We start from the raw sequence: 17246 nt of genomic DNA on the forward strand, positions 1-17246 counted from the left end.
GGGTTACAGTGGACGAGAAGCTGGATATGAATCAACAGTGTGCCCTTGTTGCCAAGAAGGCCAATGGTATTTTGGGGTGTATAAGTAGGGGCATTGCCAGCAGATCGAGGGACCTGATAGTTCGCCTCTATTCGACATTGGTGGGGCCTCATCTGGAGTACTGTGTCCAGTTTTAGCCGCACACTACAAGAAGGATGTGGAGAAATTGGAGAGAGTCCAGCGAAGGGCAGCAAAAATGATTAGGGGTCTGGAACACATGACTTATGAGGAGAGGCTGAGGGAACTGGGATTGTTTAGTCTACGGAAGAGAAGAATGAGGGGGGATTTGATAGTTGCTTTTAACTACCTGAAAGGTGGTTCTAAAAAGGATGGATCTAGACTATTCTCATTGATAGCAGATGACGGGACAAGGAATAATGGTCTCAAGTTGCAGTGCGGGAGATTTAGGTTGGACATTAGGAAAAACTTTTTCACTAGGAGGGTGGTGAAACACTGGAATGCGTTACCTAGGGAGGTGGTGGAATTCCCTTCCTTAGAAGTTTTTAAGGTCAGGCTTGACAAAGCCCTGGCTGGGATGATTTAGTTGGGATTGGTCCTGCTTTGGGTAGGGGGTTGGACTAGATGACCTCCAGAGGCCCCCTCCAACTCTGATATTATATGATTCTATGATTCCTAAATCTTCCTAATCTTCTCAATCTCTTTTGTTTTGTTCTTAAAGCCAAAATGTGTTCTCTCTCCTTAACCCATGTCTGACTGCTTTATTGACACACTTAGTGAATTCCTGTTGGTGATGTACCTTCTTCAAAACAAACAAACTTTCCAAAATCATAGATTTTCAACAGAGTTCAGTAGCAAAACAGGAAAAGGAAACTCAAGACTGAATTGGGGGACAGGTGCGGGAGAAAGAAAAACTGAAAAGACAAAGAAAAAAATAACATTATTTTGAATAATAAGGGCTTGTCTGCATAAGAAAGTTTTACCAGTTACACTGGGATAATTATACTCCTATAGTTAAACCAATATACTTATACTGGTACCACTCCCTGTGTGGATACTCTTATTCAGGCCAGTCAGCCTCACCTCAGTCCCTGGAAAAATCATGGAGAAGGTCCTCAAGGAATCAATTCTGAAGCACTTAGAGGAGAGGAAAGTGATCAGGAACAGTCAGCATGGATTCACCAAGGGCAAGTCATGCCTGACTAATCTAATTGCCTTCTATGACGAGATAACTGGCTCTGTGGATGAGGGGAAAGCGGTGGACGTGTTGTTCCTTGATTTTAGCAAAGCTTTTGACATGGTCTCCCACAGTATTCTTGCCATCAGGTTAAAGAAGTATGGGCTGGATGAATGGACTATAAGGTGGATAGAAAGTTGGCTAGATCGTCGGGCTCAATGGGTAGTGATCAATGGCTCCATGTCTAGTTGGCAGCTGGTATCAAGTGGAGTGCCCCAAGGGTCGGTCCTGGGGCCAGTTTTGTTCAATATCTTTATAAATGATCTGGAGGATGGTGTGGATTGCACCCTCAGCAAGTCTGCAGATGACACTAAACTGGGAGGAGAGGTAGATATGCTGGAGGGTAGGGATAGGATACAGAAGGCCCTAGACAAATTAGAGGATTGGGCCAAAAGAAATCTAATGAGGTTCAACAAGGACAAGTGCAGAATCCTGCACTTAGGATGGAAGAATCCCATGCACTGCTACAGACTAGGGACCGAATGGCTCGGCAGCAGTTCTGCAGAAAAGGACCTAGGGGTTACAGTGGACGAGAAGCTGGATATGAGTCAACAGTGTGCCCTTGTTGCCAAGAAGGCCAATGGTATTTTGGGGTGTATAAGTAGGGGCATTGCCAGCAGATCGAGGGACCTGATCGTTCCCCTCTATTCAACATTGGTGAGGCCTCATCTGGAGTACTGTGTCCAGTTTTGGGCCCCACACTACAAGAAGGATGTGGAAAAATTGGAAAGAGTTCAGCAGAGGGCAACAAAAAATGATTAGGGGACTGGAACACATGACTTATGAGGAGAGGCTGAGGGAACTGGGATTGTTTAGTCTGTGGAAGAGAAGAAAGAGGGGGGATTTGATAGCTGCTTTCAACTACCTGAAAGGGGGTTCCAAAGAGGATGGATCTAGATTGTTCTCAGTGGTAGCAGATGACAGAAGAAGGAGTAATGGTCTCAAGTTGCAGTGGGGGAGGTTTAGGTTGGATATTAGGAAAAACTTTTTCACTAGGAGGGTGGTGAAACACTGGAATGCGTTACCTAGGGAGGTGGTGGAATCTTCTTCCTTAGATATTTTTAAGGTCAGGCTTGACAAAGCCCTGGCTGGGATGATTTAGTTGGGGATTGGTCCTGCTTTGAGCAGGGGGTTGGACTTGATGACCTCCAGCGGTCCCTTCCAACCCTGATATTCTATGATTCTATGATGCCTCATTCCCCCATAGACACCGGTGCCGAAAGGAAATTCCCCTGGAGATCAGTATGCCAGTCAATGGCTTCAGCCCTGATGTTTACACTGATTTATCAGGGCATGTATAATTAACTCCCCAAATCCCTGCAATTTCAAAGGAATTGTTAACTCTCAAGGGGGACCCCGAAGCAGAAAGACCTGGGGGAGGCTGTTTTCTCTTATGAGCCCTACAAGAACCTAGAGCTGGAGGCATTTCACTTAATGCACAGAGTCAAGCTCCACTGGAAGCCTGGAGACATCCTGCAGAGTGAGTGAGGGCATGTGAAGAGACTAAGAGGAGGAGTTAGATCCCACTCCCCAGACCCAGTCACCTTCAGCGGAGAGGCCACTCCTCACTGCCCAGAGTCCCCCTGGAGACCCACTCCTGCTCATACATCCCAGAATTATGTTTGCTTTTTTGCAATAGCGTTACACTGTTGACTCATATTTAGCTTGTGGTCCACTATGACCCCCAGATCCCTTTCCACAGTACTCCTTCCTAGGCAGTCATTTTTCATTTTGTGTGTGTGCACCTGATTGTTCCTTCCTAAGTGGAGTACTTTACATTTCTCCTTATTGAATTTCATCCTATTTACTTCAGACCATTTCTCCATTTTGTCCATATCATTTTGAATTTTAATCCTATCCTCCAAAGCACTTGCAACCCCTCCCAGCTTGGTATCGTCCACAAACTTTATAAGTGTACTCTCTAGGCCATTATCTAAATCATTGATGAAGGCTATTTAACAGAATTGGACCCAGGACCGATCCCTCTGGGACCCCACTTGATATGCTCTTCCATCTTGACTGTGAACCACTGATGATTCTGGGAATGGTATTCAAATCAGTTATGCACTCACCTTATAGTAGTTCTATCTAAGTTGTATTTCCCTAGTTTGTTTATGAGAAAGTCATGCATGACTGTATCAAAAGCCTTACTAAAGTCAAGATACACCACATCTACAACTTCCCACAATCCAGAAGGCTTGTTACCCTGTTAAAGAAAGCTATTAGGTTGGTTTGATAAAAAATTTTCTTGAGAAATCTATGTGGACTGTTACTCATCACCTTATTATCGTCTAAATGTTTTCTTGGTTATTCACTCCTTTATCTTTCTGAGTATTGAAGTTAAACAGACTGATCTGTAATTCCCTGGGTTGTCCTTATTTCCCTTTTTATAGATGGGCACTATATTTGCCCTTTTCCACTCCTTTGGAATCTCTCCCATGTTCAGTGACTTTTCAAAGGTAATCATTAATGGGTCAGATACCTGCTCAGTCAGCTTGAATATTCTAGGATATATTTCATCAGACCCTGGCAACTTGAAGACATCTAACTTATCTAAGTAATTTTTAATTTGTTTTTTTCAATGGCCTTGATGTTTACACTGTTTTGACAAAGAGTATGGTGTTAATTCTTCCATGAATTGAAAAGTGATCATTATCAACTGCCTCCAGGGAGATCTGGGCAGCAGCAAGAGCCAGCCAGAGGCTGCTTTTCCCTATAAACCCTGTAAAAATGGAGCAGGGGTATGAATCAGCCCAGAGCAGCCCATCCTATCCCTGCAATGTAGTTATCTCTGCAGAGTGAATGAGATTGTCTAAGATAGCAGAGTGATGATGGAAATCAGCTCCCATTCTCTACTCCCAGTCTCTATCAATGGAGAGATTGTTACTTCGTGTTGAGGATTAAAAGTAAGTTGGATCATTTCTAGGCAAAGCCCTGGAAATTTTATGAAGGAAAACTTGACCTATTGGGAAGAAGAGCAACCTGATCTGCCCCGCAGGAATGCAATTTGCAGGGGCAGTCACCTTTCGATATCACAGCCCATTCTCCCCTGAGCTGAAGCCTTATAGAGACTGGCTGGGAATATTGAGTTACAACAGCTCACTTTGGAGCAAAGACCCAGCACAGAATTCACCTGCAGTTCCACAGTAACACACATCCACTGGGCTGTAGTTTGGGGGTGGATTGTGTTCCCATTTTATCTCTTTCCCCTTTCCTCACCTCAGCAAGGCCCCTCCCCCTCTCTCTCTGACATCTCATAATTCTCTCAGGCATCTTTCCTTACTTTCTCAGCTCTTTCTCAGGCCTGTCTTCGGACCGTCCCAAATGGAGGAGCTAAGATTTTTCATGCTCTTCTGAGCCCAGCCACATAAGGTCTGGGTTGTCTCCTGTTCTCACTTCTGTGATTGCTGAGGGCTCTGAACACCATTCAGGTGGGCATCCAGGCACTCCTAGGACCAGCGCACTGTAATGATGAGTTGAAAACTTTAAAAGTTAGGAAGCAGGGAAGCCACGCTTTGTCTCTTTCCCATAATCAAGCAATTAGGGCACTCTCCTTAGAGGTGGGAATCCCTCTGTTCAAACCCTTTATATGTACTAAGTATAAAAGAACAACACAGCATGTCTATGCCTATGAGTGTTATTTGCTTCACAATGGCCATGTGCCCCCTGAGAGCGCTGAATGCTAAACCAGAAGGCTCATGCTCTGGTGTGGACTTATGGGAGAGGGTTATTCAAGCGCTGAGGGAATCTTGAAGGGTCAGTAGGGACCTTAGGGGCTGGACAGAAGGTGCCAGCATTCAGAAAGGCAAGTTACATGGTCTGCACTCTGAGAGTGGGCCGAGGGACCCCAAAAGCTGGGGTGGTGGCTGAACTCCAGTCAGGTCCAGGGGCTTGGATTCCCCTCAAAGCAGGCCGGTGGGCAGCTCGCAGAGGGTGCCTGACGATATCTGTGGCAGGTGGTTAGAACTACAGTTGTGAGGGCCATATAAAAATGAATAAATACACACAATTACACTAGAGAAGTTACCAATGTACAAGAGAGATCAGCTTCTCTGCTACATGAAACAGGCCAACAATTAACTACAGGAGGGGAAAAAATTGCTGTGAAGGAACCCAGTCACTGGATCCCTGGGAATTTTAAGCTTCGTGGGTCTGGACAAAGCCTTGGCACTGTCCCGGCCTGGGGGATCCTCCATCTAAGACTCCTGTGAAAAGATATGGCTATTTCCTGCCATGTCTTTGGGAGACCATATTGAATTAAGTTTAAGTATCTTTGGAGTCCATTGTATGAAATTAATAAATTATATATTCTTGTGGGCTGGGCTTGTTTGTAACCTCTTGAGGGGTGGAGGGGAGATGTGACAGATGTGAGACCTGGGGGTTCAAAGGACTGTATTGAACAATGGGCTGTACAAGAATGGACTTTGGGGACTGTCAGGGTTCCTTCCCCACTCTGAACTCTGGGGTACAGCTGTGGGGACCCGCATGCAAGACCCCGTAAACTTATTTTTACCAGATTAGGTTAAAAACTTTCCCAAGGCACAAATTCCGCCTTGTCCTTGAACAGTATGTTGCTACCACGAAGTGATTTAGACAAAGAATCAGGGAAAGGACTACTTGAAGTTCCTGTTCCCCCAAAATATTCCCCCAAGCCCTTACACCCCCTTTCCTCAGGAGGCTTGAGAATAATATCCTAACCAATTGGTTACAAAGTGAACACAGACCCAAAATCTAGGAATCCAAGCCTTTGTTATTTGGATGCTAGGACTGGGATTTCCAAGAAGCCTATGGGAGACTGGGACCTCTTTTCATTTCCTTCCTCTGCCACCGATTTCTTGTATGACCTTTGGCAAGTCACTGTCACTGGGATTTTCCAAGGGGCCCAAGAGGGTAGGCTTCCTGGAAAATGAGGCCACATCCAAAGGTCACTGAAGTAGGGCTGATTGAAAATTTTGCTACTTTACTGTTTGTTGAATGAAAATTGGGCTTTTGCCTGAATTAAATTTTGTTCATGAAAAGTGTTTGGTTTCCAAGGATTTAAAACCTGGTCCTATCTCCCTTCCTCCCACTACCCCCTGGGTATTTACACTTACAATAAACCTTTTTCCTTGTATCATCCTTTGTTTACCGGATTATTTTTAAGGCATTGAAATTCAGTGGGGTTTGGGCCCTTTAGACCTCTTTGAAAATCCCCGCTGACTCTCCACAATGGAGCCTCATCTTAGAGCCCATTGGAAGCTGGAGCTGGTGTACAAGATGGTGTTAGAGAGCTTATTCCTTCATTCTCCCACTTCCCTGGTCCTTCTCGCATGAACAGAGAGCAACAATACCCGAAGTCCACAGGTGCAAACAATTAGATGTTTATTGGGGTGAACTTCCAGCAAGCTTAAATCCAAGTTCCTTTTTCCTTATTTTCGAATCCCAACTTACTTCCTGTTTGCCCCTAATTTATATAGTAATATTCTTAGCTATACCTTAACCAATCATTCTACTGAAATTTAACTAACCAATGCTAACATATTGTAACATGATTAGCTAACCAATTATATCCTACCACCTGGATTAGTTTACACCCAGCAAAATTAATTATACTGCAGACAGAAACAATCACAGAACCAGACAGAGACCATGCCAATAAACAATAGCAAAGTGGGAACTATAATGACAAAACAATACAGAAGTGAGGATTTCACAACTACATCTATAAAGACATAAGGGTTTCCCAGCTGTGTCTATTGATAAGTGAGTTCTTACCAGACAAAAAACTATCAACCTAAATTTCCTTTTACATCTTCTAGGCTCTTTCATAGAATCATAGAATCATAGAATATCAGGGTTGGAAGGGACCCCAGAAGATCATCTAGTCCAACCCCCTGCTCAAAGCAGGACCAATTCCCAGTTAAATCATCCCAGCCAGGGCTTTGTCAAGCCTGACCTTAAAAACCTCCAAGGAAGGAGATTCTACCACCTCCCTAGGTAACGCATTCCAGTGTTTCACCACCCTCTTAGTGAAAAAGTTTTTCCTAATATCCAATCTAAACCTCCCCCACTGCAACTTGAGACCATTACTCCTCGTTCTGTCATCTGCTACCATTGAGAACAGTCTAGAGCCATCCTCTTTGGAACCCCCTTTCAGGTAGTTGAAAGCAGCTATCAAATCCCCCCTCATTCTTCTCTTCTGCAGGCTAAACAATCCTAGCTCCCTCAGCCTCTCCTCATAACTCATGTGTTCCAGTCCCCTAATCATTTTTGTTGCCCTTCGCTGGACTCTCTCCAATTTATCCACATCCTTCTTGAAGTGTGGGGCCCAAAACTGGACACAGTACTCCAGATGAGGCCTCACCAATGTCGAATAGAGGGGAACGATCACGTCCCTCGATCTGCTCGCTATGCCCCTACTTATACATCCCAAAATGCCATTGGCCTTCTTGGCAACAAGGGCACACTGCTGACTCATATCCAGCTTCTCGTCCACTGTCACCCCTAGGTCCTTTTCCGCAGAACTGCTGCCTAGCCATTCGGTCCCTAGTCTGTAGCTGTGCATTGGGTTCTTCTGTCCTAAGTGCAGGACCCTGCACTTATCCTTATTGAACCTCATCAGATTCCTTTTCCTTTCTCTGGAGGTGATAGATCGGATCACTTTCCTAACAGCCCCATATTGACTAGTTTGGAATATGAGGATGTGACCGGTCGCTTCCCAGCTTATGGCTGCCTCTGCTGCTTAGCCAAAGGCATTGGCCTAAGAACAGGGCCTCAGATTGTCACAGTGAGAGAAGGCCCTTACACAGATTATTTCCTGTATACCTCTATTACTAGCTAAATGATAAAAATATACCTACAATCTTAGAGTATAGGCCTTTACAGACAGGCCTGAATATCTATATCCTAACAGATGGATACCCACTCCATAATTTGTGTGTCTTGTAGACAGACCCTGGCACCTAGTTGCATTGAAGATACTGCTTTTGACCTCTTTAGCACTATGTGACGTGGGATCAGCCTATCTGAGAGCCCACCTCTCCCCCCATGACCAACTGCAATAGCTGTGAACAACAGAAATTCTCATTCTAGATATCCCTGAGTGTAGCAGGGAGGAGGTGGCTGGAGGGGGCTCTCCGCAAAAGCGTGGGAGCTATGGAATATCCTCCACTCCTGGTCTGAAATAACCCCATGATATATCAACATCTAGGGTGCTCTCAAAGGCCACTTTGTTTAGCCAGCTGTTTAAGGAGCATTGAGATGAGAGGGCTGAGACATTTCTTGTTCTATTGGGGTAACATTAGTATCTTATGCTGAGAGGTGATGTTTGGGAGGAGCATTTGAGGGAGGCTGAGATAAGAAAATTGGATTACAATAATTTGAATTGGGAAAGATGACTCTATCAGACCATCCATCCCGTTCTCCCACACTTTGGCATGCAAGCAGAGTCCATGATATGAATGCACCGCATTTCAGACATTGAAATGACTTTGGCACTGCAGTGGTGGGGCTATGGAGTATGCTACCAGAGAGATAGACAGGAATTAGTTCCAAACTCAGAAAGCAGAAGTTTGCTGATACTGTTGCTGTCACGGTTCCCTCCCCACTCTGAACTCTAGGGTACAGATGTGGGGACCTGCATGAAAACCTCCTAAGCTTACTTTTACCAGCTAAGGTTTAAATTTCCCCAAGGTACAAACTATTTTACCCTTTGCCCTTGGACTGCCACTGCCACCACCAAATGTTTATTTGGGTTATTTTATTAGGAAAGCGTTGTTTGGAAATGTCTTTCCCCCAGAATCCTCCCAACCCTTGCACCCCACTTCCTGGGGAAGGTTTGGTAAAAATCCTCTCCAATTTGCATAGGTGAACACAGACCCAAACCCTTGGAGCTTAAGAACAATGAAAAAAGCATTCCGTTTTTGAAAAGAAGAATTTTAATAGAAGTAACAACAAAAAAGAAGTAACAATAAAAAGAATCACCTCTGTAAAATCAGGATGGTAAATACCTTACAGGGTAATTAGATTCAAAACATAGAGAATCCCTCTAGGCAAAACCTTAAGTTACAAAAAAGACACACAGACAGGAATATCCATTCTATTCAGCAAAACTTAATTTCTCAGCCATTTAAAGAAATCGTAATCTAACGCATCTCTAGCTAGATTACTTACTAAATTCTAAGACTCCATTCCTGTTCTGTCCCCGGCAAAAGCATCACACAGACAGACCCTTTGTTTTTCCCTCCCCTCAGCTTTTGAAAGTATCTTGTCTCCTCATTGGTCATTTTGGTCAGGTGTCAGCGAGACTATCCTAGCTTCTTAACCCTTTACAATTGAGAGGATTTTTTCCTCTGGCCAGGAGGGATTTTAAAGGGGTTTACCCTTCCCTTTATATTTATGACAGTTGCAGAACAGGCAAGTTTGTTTGAGCTCCAGGAAGTTGTCAGAGGCAAGCAGGAGAAATAGAACTGTGATTTTAGCTCTAGCTCCTCCTAGGAGTCCTGCCAAGCCCACTTGTCACATGATTGTGTTAATCATAGAGTCGTAAATTCTAAGGCCTTAAGGGACAATTGTTATAATCTGGTCTGACTTCCTGTATAACACAGAACATATGCTTTGCCTGAAATAATTCCTCTTTGAACTAGAGCATACCTTTCAGGAAAACATCCAATCTTGATTTTAAAATGGCCAGGGATGAAGTGTCTGCCATGATTCCTTGTAAATTATACCAATAGTTAACTACCCTCACTAGCAAAAAGGTAAATAAAAATCACTCCCCCAGCTATACCCTCTGGACATTTCAACCCATGTCCTCTAACACCACAAGTGGAAGGACAGACTGCTATTCTAGAGAACCAACAAAAAATGATTTAACAGGGCTGAGTGAAATTTCACCCTGGGTTTACAAGCCAGTTCTCTAATGCCTGAGCTATGGAAACTTTGCATAGCACCATAAGTTTTACATGATGTTTCAAGGGGCGAGATACTAGATGCAAAACCAGGAGACCTGGGTTCTGTTGCTTGGCTTTTACCACCCACTATTTCTCTATTTCTGTTGAAAGTTTTGGGGGCAGGGACAATCTCTCCCTGTGTGTGTGTGTGTGCAGTGTCCCACACAGTGCCACCCCCAGTCTCTATTTCACAGATTCATAGAAGGTAAGGCCAGAAAGGAGCATTCTGATTATCTAGTTTGACCTCTTGTAGAACACAGGCCAGACAGCTGCCCTAAAATAATTCCTAGGTCATTTGTGGCCTTAAAGCATCACCATAGTCAACTATTAACAGCCCTTCTGCTTTTTGTCCTTTCTTCTGGTGCTGACCTGGATATTATGTGACAGTGTCAGATGACTCCCCCTTGTCTCCTGACTATCAGAAGCCTGCATCCCAAGAAAGGGGGAAAAATTCATAGGCAGGAGTTGTAGACCAAGCTGGATGAGCAAGCATCTCAGAGAGGTGATTGAGAAAAAGCAGAAAGCATACAAGGAGTGGAAGATGGGAGGGTTCAGGAAGGAAAGCTACCTTATTGAGGTCAGAACATGTAGGGAGAAAGTGAGAAAGGCTAAAAGTCAAGTAGAGTTGGACCTTGCAAAGGGAATTAAAAACAATAGTAAAAGGTTCTATAGCCATATAAATAAGAAGAAAACAAAGAAAGAAGAAGTGGGACTGCTTTAAACTCTGAGGATGGAGTGGAGGTTAAGGATAATCTAGGCATGGCCCAATATCTACACAAATACTTTGCCTCAGTCTTTAATGAGGCTAATGAGGAGTTTAGGGGTAATGGCAGGATGACAAATGGGAATGAGAATATGGAGGTAGATATTACCACATCCAAGGTAGAAGCCAAACTCGAACAGCTTAATGGGACTAAATCAGGGGGCCCAAATAATCTTCATCCAAGAATATTAAAAGGAACTGGCACATGAAATTGCAAGCCCATTAGCAAGAATTTTTAATGAATCTGTAAACTCAGGGGTTGTACCATATGACTGGAGAATTGCTAAAATAGTTCCTATTTTTAAGAAAGGAAAAAAAGGTGATCTGGGTAACTACAGGCCTGTTAGTTTGACACCTGTAGTATGCAAGGTCTTGGAAAAAAAATTGAAGGAGAAAGTAGTTAAGGACATTGAGGTCAATGGAATTTGGGACGAAATACAACATGGTTTTACAAAAGGTAGATCATGCCAAACCAACCTGATCTCCTTCTTTGAGAAGGGAACAGATTTTTTAGACAAAGGAAACACAGTGGATCTAATTTACCTAGATTTCGGTAAGGCATTTGATATGGTTCCACATGGGGAATTATTAGTTAAATTGGAAAATATGGGGATCAATATGAAAATTGAAATGTGGCTAAGGAACTGGTTAAAGGGGAGACTACAACGGGTCATACTGAAAGGTGAACTGTCAGGTTGGAGGGAGGTTACTAGTGGAGTTCCTCAGGGATCAGTTTTGGGATCAATCTTATTTAATCTTTTTATTACTGACCTCGGCACAAAAAGTGGGTGTGCTAATAAAGTTTGCAGATGACACAAAGCTGGGAGGTATTGCCAATACATAGAAGGACTGGGATATCATACAGGAAGGTCTGGATGACCTTGTAAACTGGAGTAATAGTAACAGGTTGAAATTTAATAGTGAAAAGTGCAAGGTCATGCATTTAGGGATTAATAACAAGAATTTTTGTTATAAGATCGAGACTAATCAGTTGGAAGTAACAGAGGAGGAGAAGGACCTTAGGGTATTGGTTGATCACAGGATGACTATGAACTGCAAATGTCATATGGCCGTGAAAAAAGCTAATGCGGTCTTGGGATGCATTAGGCGAGGTATTTCCAGTAGAAATAAGGAGGTGTTAGTACCATTATACAAGGTACTGGTGAGACCTCATCTGGAATACTGTGTGCAGTTCTGGTCTCCCATGTTTAAGAAGGATGAATTCAAACTGGAACAGGTACAGAGAAGGGCAAACTAGGATGATCCGAGGAATGGAAAACCTGTTTTATGAAAGGAGAGTCAAAGAGCCTGGCTTGTTTAGCCTAACCAAAAGAAGGCTGAGGGGAGATATGGTTGCGCTCTATAAATATATCAGAGGGATAAATACCAGGGAGGGAGAGGAATTATTTAAGCTCAGTATCAATGTGGACACAAGAACAAATGGATATAAACTGGCCATCAGGAAATTTAGACTTGAAATTAGATGAAGGTTTCTAACTATCAGAGGAGTGAAGTCCTGGAACATCCTTCCAAGGGGAGCTGTGGGGGCAAAAGACATATCTGGCTTCAAGACTAAACTTGATACATTTATGGAGGGGATGGTGTGATGGGATAGCCTAATTTTTGGCAATTAATTGATCTTTGACTATTAGCGGTAAATATCCCCATTGGCCTGTGATGGGATGTTAGATGGGGTGGTATCTGAATTACTACAGAGAATTCTTTCCTTGGTGTCTGGCTGGTGAGTCTTGCCCACATGCTCAGGGTTTAGCTGATTGCCATACTCGGGGTCGGGAAGGAATTTTCATCCTGGGCAGATTGGCAGAGGCCCTGGGTTTTTTTTCCTTCCTCTGAAGTGTGGGGTACAGATCACTTGCTGGAGGATTCTCTGCATCTTGAAGTCTTTAAACCATGATTTGAGGACTTCAATAGCTCAGACATAAGTTAGGGGTTTATTACAGGAGTGGGTGGGTGAGATTCTGTGGCCTGCATTGTGCAGGAGGTCAGACTAGACAATCATAATGGTCCCTTCTGACCTTAAAGTCTATGACTCTATGTCTCCCCCAACCAAATCTACACCCCAAAAAAGGAAATAAATCCAACCTAAAAAATTCAAAACCAGTACCCCCCCCCAAAACAAAGAGCTGGTTTTGTTTTTAACCCAAAAAGGGAGAAGAGCCAGATAATTAAATCTATGAGGGACTTAGCTATTCCTGTACATTTTATGTCAAAGTTGCCCAGATACTACGGTGAGGGGCTGTAATATAAATCCCTGTGATACACACTGAAATCTTTGCAAATCAAGGGACAAGGTTCTCAGTCGGTGTGGTCCCACAGCCAGAGTGCTACATTTTGACGGAGGAAGCCTGGGGGCTACTCCCAGCTATGCCAATGTCCTGTTTCATGACACTATGGGAAACACACCCCTTCGCTGGGCCTTTGTATAATGGGGATAATGATACTGGCTACGCTGTGTAATGTGCTTTGAGATCTATGGATGGCAAATGGTCTCTTAGAGATAGACATTATAATTAAAGGCATGGCAACTTATTTCCCATTTTCTTGGTCTCTTGATGCATGCATAGCACATGTGGGAAAAGGGAGATTTCTTTTGGGATTTGAATGCTGCTGGCATTGGCTTTGGAGCTACACTGTTCTAGCAAACACCACAGGGCTAATTCCCTTGTGAAGGAAACTCTAAATGCTCACCAGCAGGAAGGCTCAGGGGAGATCCCAGCAGCAGGAAGGGCCAGCGGAGGCTGCTGTACCTGATAAACCCTGCAAGAATCCAGAGCAGGAGTCGTATAAGGGTTTGTGCGGTGCAAAGAATCATGCTGGGCGCAGGAGAGACCCAACCCAACAGCAACGTGTAAGAGTCTCTGGAGGAACTGAGAGGGCAAATCTGACAGCGAGACCAGACCCTGGCATCGTTGATGAAGAGGTCGCTGCTTTATGCTGAGGATTAAAAGTGAGTGTTATCAGTCTCAGGGCAAACCCCCAATCTCTTCCTTGGATAGAGTCCTTAATCTGAAAGACACTCTTCTTGGGCAGTGTCCTCACTCCCTGGGAGCTTTGCCTGAGTGAGGACTTTAGCATTTCACCTTGATGTACTACTTGGGAAACTGATGAAACTTAAAAGATCTCTCTATCCACAGACACACCTACCTATCTCTTTATCAAGCCCTTTACACAGCCATCTATATCTCTAGCCTTACACATCTATTTATCCCTCTGTTGAACCTCTTAAACAATCCCCCTATATATCCCTGTCTCTAATCCCTTATAATCCCTCTATCTATCTACCCCTTACACATCTCTCTCTCTCTCTCTCTCTCTCTCTCTCTCTCTCCCCTTAAACATCTATCTACTCCGTAAACACCCCTCTGTCTGTCTAGCCATCATCATCATCATCTGTCCACCCCATCATCTTACATATCCCTCTGTCTATCTGTCCTTCACTCTCCTGCTCTTTAGCCATCTCTCTCTCTCCCCCTAACATCTCATCTTGTTCTCAGGGAATTTTCCACCTCAGTTTCTCAGTGGCCTCTCCTGACTTTCTTGTGGGGCCAATTCCTATGCACTTCCTCAGACCAATCTTGGGAGATGACACAAGTCAGCCACTGAGTATCTTCAGCCTGGATTGCAGAGGCAGTTGAGGGCATACAGTATTTCTTGGGATATACTGAGCACCACACAGGAATGGGGTGTTGTTACCTTAGATTTATCTATTCCCAGTTAGTAGTACAACAATAAGGAATAAAACCAGCCTGAATTCTTTAAAGTTTGAGCCTCCAGGGTGGTGATGGATTATTGAGTTTACTGGAGCACTGGAAATGGCACAATGAGTGAAAAAATTAAAGCTTTATTTAGAATAAACGGGTTAGCTAAAGCGAGCAGGTATTTCAGTATAGCCACACACTGTATTTTATACGCACTCACTAAGATGAAATGATGCCATTCCGAGGTGATGCTTTCTTTCACCGTATCTTGATGGACAATGGGCATGTCTAATTTAAAATTAGCCTACTACTCTTCATGTAATCACTTATAATCATGCCCCTTGATTAACTAACTTTCAGTCTGCCTATTGCCATATCTGTATTTCTGCTACCATAATTAAATATTTCCTAGTTTCTCATTGGCTTTTTAATGTTAAACATTGCCTTAATTAACATCTGTGTAATAGCCATATGAAGAGCTACCAATATTGATAGCATTTTCAAAAATACCAGCATTAATTTAAAAGACTTGTAAAAGCCAATTAGGACCAAAACCTGCTTACACCATGACCAGGGGTTCCACCCTAAGATGTTTCTAACATACCTCTGAATTGTCTCCCTTCACTTTATTCATATTTTAGGAAGCCTTCCTTGGCTATTGTCATACCTGTTTTTTTTTAGGAAAGAGTTTTGGATCTGCTTACATTTCAGTGTATTTTTGTAGAACATAAACAACCATAATTTCTATAGACCACCAAGGAAATTGGCATTGCATTGAATAGCAACTGGAAATCCTTACAGATTAAGAAGCATTGGGTCTCCTGTGATTATGACACTCGCCTGTCAATGGGTGACTTGGGGCTTGTACACACTAGTGCTTACTTTGATATAATTTATGTCGCTCAGGGATGCGAATAAGCCACCCCCCTGAGCATTGTAAGTTACACCAACCTAAGTGCATAGGCAGCACATAATGGGAGCTACGGGAGGCTAAGCCTCCCTAAACCTCCACTAATGCTCCCTGCCAGGGTTGAGCCACAGCAGGGTTCATAGCCTCCAGGTGGCTGGGGCTCAGGGAGGCTTGGGCAGGCCGGCGCTGGGGACGGCTGAGGTGGGCAGGTGGGCCGGGGCTCAGCACAGCTTGGGTGGGCCGGGACTTGGGGTGGCTTGGGCAGGTGTGCTGGAGCTCCTCTGGCTGTGGGTTGGGGCGGGGGGTTGGGGCTCCTCTGGCCCCTGTGAGTGAGTGTGGTGGGGGTGGGTCCTAGGTGGAAGGGGCAGGGCAGGGGGCTAGCCTCCTCAAAAGGGGGGGTCATGCGGCACCCATGCCTAAGAACCGATGTGGACAACGCTATGTCAGCAGGAGAAGCTCTTCTGCCGACATAGCTACCACTGCCTGGGGAGGTGGTATAGAGCATCTGCACTCTAGCAACTCAACAGCAGTGCAGCTACAGTACAGCAGCGTTGCTGCAGCGATTTTAGTGTAGACTAGCCCTTGGTTTCTCTTCTCTGCTCTACCACAGACTTCCTGCATAGCCTTGAGCAAGTCAGTCTGGGCCAGATTTTCAAAGGTATTTAGTCACCTAATGGGATTTTAAGAGCATTTAGCTGCCTAAAACCCATTTAAATCCATTTAATTTAATGTAACTTATTAATTAATAATAAATATAAATAAATTAATGAATTTAAATCAAGTTTCCCAGAGGCTTTTGAAACTCCCACAACTCACATAAATATGTTTGAAATCTGGCCTCAGAAGCTTTTCTGGAAAATATGTTTTAACCATACACAATAAGTTGAGCTCAGTGCAGGGCTAACTGGGGACATTCTTTGCCATGTGTCCTAATGAACATCAGACATGATGATATAATGATCCCTTTTGGCCTTTAATCCTATGAGTGTACAGTGCTTACTTACATTTATTTTTATTACAAATACTTACACTGTAAAAAACAAAATAAATAGTATTTTTCAATTCACCTAATACAAGTACTGTAGTGCAATCTCTTTATCACGAAAGTGCAACTTACAAATGTAGAATTATGTACAAAAAGTAACTGTATTAAAAAATAAAACAATATGAGACTTTAGAATCTACAAGCCCATTCAGTCCTACTTCTTGTTTAGTTAATTGCTCAGACAAGCAAGTTTGTTTACATTTGCAGGAGATAATGCTGCTTGCTTCTTGATCATGTCATCTGAAACTGAGAACAAGTGTTCTCCTGGCACTGTTGTAGCCTGTATCACAAGATATTTACATGCCAGATGTGCTAAAGATTCATATGTCCCTTCATGCTTCAACCACCATTCGAGAGGACATTTGTCCATTCTGCTGACAGGTTCTGCTCAGTTATGATCCAAAGCAGTGTGGACCGACACATGTTCATTTTCATCATCTGAGTCAGATGCCACCAGCAGAAAGTTGATTTTCTTTTTTGATGGTTTGGGTCTGTAGTTTCCACACTGGAATGTTGCTCTTTTAAGACTTCTGAAAGCATGTTCCACACCTTGTCCCTCTCAGATTTTGGAAGGCACTTCAGACTCTTAAACATTGGGTCTAGTGCTGTATCTATCCTTAGAAATCTCACACTGGTACCTGCTTT

Source organism: Lepidochelys kempii, chromosome 13, assembly GCF_965140265.1.
Source record: "Lepidochelys kempii isolate rLepKem1 chromosome 13, rLepKem1.hap2, whole genome shotgun sequence".
NCBI classification, from domain to species: Eukaryota; Metazoa; Chordata; order Testudines; family Cheloniidae; genus Lepidochelys; species Lepidochelys kempii.